Raw genomic sequence first — 9,046 nt, 5'->3', positions numbered from 1 at the left:
GAGATGTGGGAAACAGAAAGTGATCTTTCAGACAGAAATACAGCTCTGTCGATACAGTAGATAGGAATGAGAACAGGAATCCAAGCAAAGGCAGAAATCTGCAGATGCAATGTTTAAAAAAAAGCAAGGTCTCTCCGTTTGCCGTCTGTGAAAGATACACCCTCAGTTCAAAGACACCAACAGGTCGAATGCAAAACGATCAAGAGATACATCAGGCAAACAGCAACCACAAAAAAACTGGTGTGGCTGTACTAACAGCATTTTTAAAACAAACCCGACACTTGTTACCGGCAATTAAAGCAAGCATTGTGTAACGATATATTAGGACTATGTGACAGTTATAATCATGCCTTCTGACAACAGAGCACCAAAACAGGCGGAGAACAAATGGACAGAAATGTGGGAATGAGGGGCAATTCCAAGGGAACGGGTGGAGACTTCAGGGTCTGGCTCTCAATAATGGGTAGAACGACATCAGAGAAGATCCAGGAGGTAATACAAGACTTCAGCAACCCTGTAATTCCGCTCGGCCCCATAGACATCTGTAAATTACTCAACACAACATCAGCCAGATACGCACGCTTCTCAAGGGCACGGGGAGCCCCGTCCGGCATAGACCACGTGCTAAGCCATAAAACGGACCTCGGTCAATGAAAAATGGTAGAAATAATTCACATGACACCCAGTTTGTCAGCTGAGAGCCACCCAGAACTGCGGGGCCCCCCGGAAGGTTTGTTTGCTCGCTTGCTTGCTTCCATGGGATGTGATGTTTGCCCTGATGCCCAGTTGTTTTGAGCCACTGTCTTTGAAGTCGGGGGCTCGGGTGCCACGGGGAGCGGGGCAGGAGCTGGAGGCGGAGACAATGGCACCCTGGTCTCCACCAGCAGCTCTCAGCCTGGACCCGCCTCCCCTCCACTTGGGCGCTCCCTGCAGAGGCTGCCCCAAGGTCAGGTCAGCTCATATCCACAAAAAAACCGGACACAACAAAGACTTAAATTTAGACCAGAAAAAATGACACTGATGATTAGCAGAAGAGACATGCATATGGTCAATGAACCCCCCCCCAAAAGAAAGAAAACCTACTAAGAGGCTAAAACAAGATTTGGGGATTTTCTTTTCAAAAAGCCACCATGCAGCAAGGAACTCAAGAGACATCCCGCCCAAACTTCTCATGACAGGGTGAGGCCACGTTCTCACAAATACTTTCAGTTGGAAAAATAAAAATGCATTCATTGCATACACACACATATATGTAGTTTATTTTTAAACCATGGCATTTTTTTCTTTTTTTTTTCTTTTTTTTTTTTTACTATTTTCTGTTAAAGGTCACTTCACATTTACATTTAGGTGTGGCTGAGCTTCAGTTTAGCATAACATGATATTTGGTCCTCGCAGAGCCCAAGTTACTGGGCACAAAATGGTTGAACAGAAATGCCATGAATTGCATATTCAAGCAGTACTAAGTAGAAAGTATGAGGTTTCTTGCCAACCTAGAAATCTAATTTGTAGTTCATTCCTCAATTAGGAAGTCACTTTTCCAACCCCAACCGGAAGGCATGAAGTTTAACCCTTCTTGTAGGCAAGAAGTCCCCCCCCGCCAAATCCCAAATGAGGAGCATGTATTTGTGGGAGCAGACAGGGTGGTCAGGCTGAGCTCAGAGAGGAAGGAGCTTACATTCGGATAATAAGGAACCAGAGACTGGCATCTGTAGGCTGGCATTTCGTCAAAAGTTTCAATGTATGTAATCTGCAGGGTGTCTCTGGGTATACATGTTCTGCTGAAATGTATTCATGCATAATTATTCTAACTAAAGGTGTCTGGTGACCTTAAACTTGAAAGAGATTTTGTTGTCTTTTTTTTTTTTTAATTTTAAGGTGAAATAAACTTCTGATAGCTTTCTACTGTGTGTGTGAGTGTGTGTGTGTGTTTTCTTTTATATCAACAGACACAAAATACGTCCATCATGAAGCAGAAGTTTTTTAAGTGGAACCGCCATTTCCATGTCTCCCTCTTTAAGGGGGGCAGATCTGTTTCCTCCAAGTTCCAGGACCCTGACTCCACAAGAAGGTACAATAGGTCTACATACCTACCAATATTCTCTTTTTGTATAAAATGCAGGGGAGCTTCTGGGGGATAATATTTAAAAATTGCACAAGGGCAGGGGCATCTGGGTGGCTCAGTCGGTTAAAGCATCCGACTTTGGCTCAGGTCATGATCTTACGGTTTGTGAGGTTCGTGAGTTCAAGCCCTGCGTCGGGCTCTGTGCTCACAGCTCGCCTGGAGCCTGTTTCGGATTCTGTGTCTCCCTCTCTCTCTGCCCCTCCCCCACTCACACTGTGTCTCAAAATAAATAAACCTTAATTTTTTTTTTTTTAAATTGCACAAGGGCAAAGAATTTCCTGAGATGAAGAAGCTTGAGACCCTAACCCTTTCCTCCGGGTTCAGGAATTCTTCGGATAGTTCACATAAACTTCTCTGAATACTTCAACAATCAATGAAGGACAGCAGGGGCAAAGTCACCCTGGGGTGAGCCTCCGTGTGCCCCCTGAAGTCACCAGCTAGGGTTGGGGGGCTGGTTCTGGACACAGCCCAGGGCCAGTGACAGAGCCCACAGCCAAGGCTCGTCCAGGAAGGTCGCGAAGCTGGGGAATACACAGGTGTTTGGGGTAAGTTCCAAGAGAAGCCCAGTGGGGGCTCAGACTGACTCTGGTTAGAGGAACAGCCGAGAACACACTAGAACCATTGGCACGGACTCCATCTCCCATCCTGCCATGGGTACAGCTTCCTGCCCACCTGATTCCAAGGTGGCGTGGCCGTGGGCTCCTGCAGCCCTTCCTGTGCCCTCAGCCTGACAGGGGCAACAGCCACAGGACGGAGAACAGTATCACACCTCTGGCCTGAGGATCAGATTTCAGACTTCTCCACTGTCCTCTTGGCTCCTAGAGCTCTCCTGGACATGTTATTTCCTGTACCTGAATTTCCGGGCAGAATTAGAACTTTTTCCTTTTCATGAGACGGAGGGAACTGAGGAGAAGAAGAAAAATGAACGGGCTCTATGTTTGCAGATTACAGACGGAGTCATGTCATGCAGAGGCCGAGAGAAATCACCTGCTTTCCTACACCAAACCACCCAACTGGAGAGGACAACGGCTACTTGGAGCTTGGAGCTCTGTAAGGTGAGTTCAGCTTTTCTTAGCCCGTCTTCTTATTGTGTTCCCGAATTTCACATTTAAAGAGCCCACTGTTCTGCAGTTAGGGACAGGTACTCGGATCATGTGGGTCCTGCGCTGTTACTTTAATTCGGATTCCAAATTAGATGCTTTTGGCCACAACCTTCTGAGCTTCCTGACTGTGAACTCACAGACTTCTTTCTTCCTTCAAATACTTCATGCCATACTTACATTGGAAACACTCCACAAATGGGGCGCCTGGGTGGCTCAGTCGGTTGAGCGTCCGACTTCGGCTCAGGTCATGATCTCGCACTCCATGAGTTCCAGCCCCACGTCGGGCTCTGTGCTGACAGCTCAGAGCCTGGAGCCTGCTTCGGATTCTGTGTCTCCCTCTCTCTGACCCTCCCCCATTCATGCTCTGTCTCTCTCTGTCTCAAAAAATAAATAAACGTTAAAAAAAATCTTTTAAAGAAAGAAACACTCCACAAAAACCATACCAAGCCTTAAATGGACTGTTAACAAAACAAAAAATAAGGGGAAAAAAAATAATGCTGTGAAAACGCTGCATATTAAATAGAGGAATGAATGCAAGTATTTTTCTGAAGTCTGCATTTTAAAGATAAACAAATCTTCAAAATTCCCCTCTGAGATTCTTTCAATGTATTAATACATTCGCTGGAAGCTTGAAGTTTATTCTTTGAAAAATTAGCAGAAAGAATTAGCACATTGTGCCTCAAAAGAATACTTTAAGATGCTTTCTCCTTCGGCATGAAATTTTATTCTTAAGGGGCTACAATAAAAGACAATGAAGGTAAGAGCTCAGTAAGCCCCCCCGCCCTGAAAAAACATTGTTGAATTCAATTATTCGTTTTCGTGAAGAGTTTACATTCATATTTGAGAGCAGTTTACAATAGAGAAGAACAAATTCGAAACCAAATAAAACTTGAGGCTTCAAAAAGTAGCATTGTCGGGGCGCCTGGGTGGTGCAGTCGGTTAAGCGTCCAACTTCAGCCAGGTCACTATCTCACGGTCCGTGAGTTCGAGCCCCGCGTCAGGCTCTGGGCTGATGGCTCATGATGGCTCAGAGCCTGGAGCCTGTTTCCGATTCTGTGTCTCCCTCTCTCTCTCTGACCCTCCCCCATTCATGCTCTGTCTCTCTCTGTCCCAAAAATAAACGTTGAAAAAAAAATTAAAAAAAAAAAAGTAGCATTGTCGTTTATTTCTTTTGTTTTGTTTTGAATTCTACACATCTTTCTGCAACTAATGAGCGTAAGATGACTGAAACAGTCATGCCCTATGCGAATCAGGGAAAATACAAAGCGGGCCCCTCTTCCTGCTTCTTCCACACCCTAATAGGCTCTCTGGACAGATTTGAAGATTGATTCAAATTGATGTGCCTGCACGGGGCGCCCGGGTGGCTCAGTCGGTTAAGCACGGCTCAGGTCAAGATCTCACAGTTCATGGGTTCAAGCCCCAAATCGGGCTCCAGGCTGACAGTGGGGAGCCTGCTTGAGATTCTCTCTCTTCCCCACCCCCACCCCGCTCTCTCTGCCCCTCCCCCACTTGCAGGCACACACGTGTGCTCTCTAAATCAATAAATAAATAAACTTTGAAAAGAACTTAAAAAATGTTTCGATGTGCCAGCACCTAGCATCTACCAGGAACCAGAGACCGTGAGGGTGACTAAAAATCTCATTCCTGATATCAAGTTGCTCATAACTATGTGGGTGAGACAGAATACATGCCAAGAGAAGACATGACGGAGTGGCCAAGGTGTAGGCGGTACTTACGAGAAGCAGGAGCAAAAAACATTCATCCGGGCAGGGGTGGGGTGGGGAGGGGGCGCGGGGGAATAAGGACAATAGCGAGAGCCAGGCGACGACATGGCATCCTCAAAATCGGTGTTAATTCTTCCCCGTGCGAAGACGTACGAAAGTGAGCCACGTCTGGAGGGGGAACCACCAAAGTACGGAAGTCAAAGTGGCAAGATCAGGGCCCGAGCGCCAGGGGCCCCAGGAAGGAGGAAATTACAATCATCCCTCGCTGCTCAGTTTTCGAATCCCGGCAGCCATGAAGCCCCTGAGACTTCAAAGGAGTTAAACGTCTTGCGGAACCAGTTCCCACCTTTCGTAAGTCGCGGGACCGAACTGAAAACAGGGTGTTTCCCTCCTTTGTGCTGCAGAGAGAAAGAGGGAGGAAGAAGGAATCGTGAGGGTTTTCCAAGGATGGTAACGGAGGAGCACGAAGCAAATTTGCCGTCGTGATTTTAATTTTCCTGAGCCTCCTCCTCATTGAGAATTTCACGAAGGTACTGTTTCTAAACCCTGCCTCTTTGGTGGATCGGCTGATTTCTGAATTCCCTGGGAGATCTAGTGTCTCCCTAGGCAAGGTGGCCGCCACTTTGATCTGATGTCTCAGGCCAGAAGAGACGCTTCGGCCGGGCAGAGAGGTTTGAACCCTTGTAGATGGAGGAATATCAGGCGGGAGGGTGTTCTCTGCCATCCCAACTCTCGCTGGCCCTTTTTCAGGCCATAAATCAACTGTTCGTTGGCCATTTTTTTTTTTTCAACGTTTATTTATTTTTGGGACAGGGAGAGACAGAGCATGAACGGGGGAGGGGCAGAGAGAGAGGGAGACACAGAATCGGAAACAGGCTCCAGGCTCTGAGCCATCAGCCCAGAGCCCGACGCGGGGCTCGAACTCCCGGACCGCGAGATCGTGACCTGGCTGAAGTCGGACGCTTAACCGACTGCGCCACCCAGGCGCCCCTGGCCATTTTTTTAACTATGGGATTTGGGTGCTGACACAGATACGTCTATAGCTGCTGTATTTCGACTGGATCTCTCATAATTTATGACAAAACAGCATTCCCACAAGCCCTAGCATCTAGGTTGTGGCTTGTTGTACCGTAACATATACCAAAAGTGAAGGAGACGATTTTGTTTCATCCATTACCTCCTGCAAATGTTTGTAAACTTCTGGAGTGTAGACACTGGAACCACCTGCAGGGCTTAATTACAAAGTTTCTCCTTTCCTCCTACCACCCACCCTTACCGGGAAGGATTCCCATCAGATTTTTAAGGCTCCCAGGTGATTCTGATGATCAACAAAGCATGGGAAATACCAAATTAGAGTTCCCTAACCATAGTAGCATACCATTTAAATGTATTAGCATAATTACTTTAAGGATAATTCACACGTTCATAATCATTAAATAAAAGGATGACACCAGATGAATGTAATCCTGAATTGTACCCGTCCTGGAGAAGAATGGGGCATGGGAGCCACGGACCACGCTAGCAAAACGTGAACAAGACACATCTAAGTCCTGGAGGGCAGAGCTCAAGTCCTTGATTCTCCCAGTGGACCTCGGGCCAGCAGCTCTGGCCTCCCCTGGGAGCTTGTTAGAAATTCAGACCCACCCAGACCTAGGAAATAGAATCTGCAGAGTAACAGATTATCGAGTGATTCCTACACGTAGGAAATCTTAAGAAGCCATAGAATAATTGTTCTCCACCTCGGCTGACTATAGAATCACTTGAGACAATCTTTAACCCGGCAATTCCGGTGTCCCACCCTAGAGTGACCCTACCATCCTCTAGGGCTGGAGCGTGGGCATCACTGTTTTGAAACCAGCAGCTATTTCTGTGTTATAATACCATTTGTGTCTTTAAAGAAGAGAAGCGGGGGGCGAGTGGGTGGCTCAGTCAGTGGAGTGTCCGACTCTTGATTTCCGCTCAGGTCATGATCTCACAGTTCGTGGGTTCAAGCCCTGCATCAGGCTCTGTGCTGACAGCATGGAGACTGCTTGGGATTCTCTGTCTCTCTCCGTCTCTCTCTCTCTCTCTCTTCCCCTGCCCCACTTATTCTCTCTCTGTATCTCCCTCAAAATAAATAAATAACACTTGAAAAAAATAAAAAGAAGGCTTTTCTCCCACTTTGAACTGGCAAGCCAGTGAGGACCTCCTTCCACAAATTTGAAACTGGGGTTCAGTGTGTTACCCATTGAGGTCAAGCATCACACTGGGCCCACACACCGGCCGGGGAAAGACTTCTGGGCTCGGACAGCTGTGTGTGTGCAGGCCAGCTCCTTCAACTCTGGTGGCACCCAAGGCTCTGCTGGTGTTGACCCTCTGACAGGCCGCCCCTGATGACCCCGCCTCTTTTCCGTTACCGGCCCCATGTCAACTAATGTCCAGTCTGCCTCCTTCACTTCACCTGGGATGAAAAGTTGTCACATAACTTTTTGTACAGTTGGAAGAATAAAGCTAATACGTATTATCACGTCTCTAATCCTAAGCCATTAATGATTTTTTTTTAATTTAGAGGAACAAGAAAGAAAGAAAGTATTTCATTTACAGCCAATTTTTTCCCAATATCACGCTTTCCAATAGGTATGATACGTGAAAAATAAAAATTAACCATAATGGAACTGAGTTGTCTTCAGGCTTATAAAATTCGAGGTCAGACGATGTGTTCAGCCCCATAAAGCAAAACGTTCAATGTGTCGACTCACATCCCTCAAAGGCAGCTGCGTTCGTAAGGGGACACAGCTTAGGTGACGCAGAGCAATGGGTGTCCCAGAAGCCCCGTCAGACACTGATCTGTACAGTTTTCTCCTACTAAATTCCTGCTACGAGACTACTAATTCAGAGAAGAGGCTTTCATTTTGTGTTAAAATATTTGTCATCCTCTGGGGCGCCTGGGTGGCGCAGTCGGTTGAGCGTCCGGCTTCAGCTCAGGTCATGATCTCACAGTCCGTGGGTTCGAGCCCCGGGTGAGGCTCTGTGCTGAACGCTTGCTGGGAGCCTGGGACCTGCTTCGGATTCTGTGTCTCCCTCTCTCTCTGCCCCTCCCCCACTCACGCTTTGTCTCACTCTGCTTCTCAAAAATAAATAAATGTAAAAGAAAATTTTTTTAAATAAAATATTTGTCATACTCTTACCTGCCGTGTGGCCCTAGCATCACCCATCTGCACATTAGTTGATAAAGAACCCAAGAGATGCTCAAAACTGTCATTCGTTCAAAAATATCATAACCTCGGGGTACCTGGTGGCCCAGGCAGTTAAGTATCTGACTCTTGGTTTCGGCTCAGGTCATGACCTCACGATAGGTGAGTTTGAGCCCGGAGTCAGGCTCTGTGCTGCCAGTGCAGAGCCTGATGGGGGGGGGGGGAGGAGGGGGGACGGGGCTCGATCCCATGACCCTGGGATCATGACCTGAGCCAAAATCAAGAGTTGGCTGCTCAGCCAACTGAGCTACCCAGGTACTGCATTCATTATTTCATTTTACAAATAAGGACATTGAAATAATCTTTCTTTATGTTTATTTTTGAGAGAGAGAGAGAGAGAGAGAGAGAATGAGTGGGGAAGGGGCAGAGAGAGAGGGAGACACAGAATCGGAAGCAGACTTCAGGCTCTAAGCTCTGAGCACAGAGCGCAGTGTGGAGCTCCAACCCGCGAACCATGAGATCATGACCTGAGCCGAAGTTGGACGCTCAACCGACTGAGCCACCCAGGTGCCCCAGGACATTGAAATAATATTTCACGTGCACACGTTGATTTGGAGGTCACTTTTCCTTGAATTACCGCTCTCAGATCACTGAAGAGTCAGAATTACCGCCAGTCCCATAGCTGACGTGGGAGCACCCACTAAGCAGGAGGTTGAAGGATACCTTGGCCTCGGTACTCAATGAGCTTACAGTTCACTTAGGAGGGAACGATTTTCTGAATTGAAACTTTTACGTAGCAAAATGCAGCGTTTATAGTAACACAGTGAGTAATTCAGATAATGAAGCCTGGAAAATAGGAAATGGAGCTCCGACCTTCGCCACACGGCACCACTTGGATGGGGGCCGTCACAGCATGCTGTCACC

General features: G+C 47.2%; 1 long non-coding RNA gene across 1 annotated transcript; it reads right to left on the bottom strand.

Moving 5' to 3' along the window:
- Nucleotides 1-5,058: 5,058 nt before the first annotated feature.
- On the bottom strand, nucleotides 5,059-8,235 carry LOC123579797. Its single transcript, XR_006702961.1, has 2 exons — nucleotides 8,117-8,235; nucleotides 5,059-5,347 (listed from the first exon to the last, which is right to left on the bottom strand). It is a non-coding gene; the product is annotated as an uncharacterized LOC123579797 (long non-coding RNA).
- Nucleotides 8,236-9,046: the final 811 nt, after the last annotated feature.

The sequence above is a fragment of the Leopardus geoffroyi genome, chromosome A3 (genome assembly GCF_018350155.1).
Source record: "Leopardus geoffroyi isolate Oge1 chromosome A3, O.geoffroyi_Oge1_pat1.0, whole genome shotgun sequence".
In the NCBI taxonomy this organism is placed as follows: Eukaryota; Metazoa; Chordata; class Mammalia; order Carnivora; family Felidae; genus Leopardus; species Leopardus geoffroyi.
The sequence above is the reverse complement of the archived record's forward strand: the minus strand, read 5'-3'. Positions and strand labels throughout refer to the sequence as shown.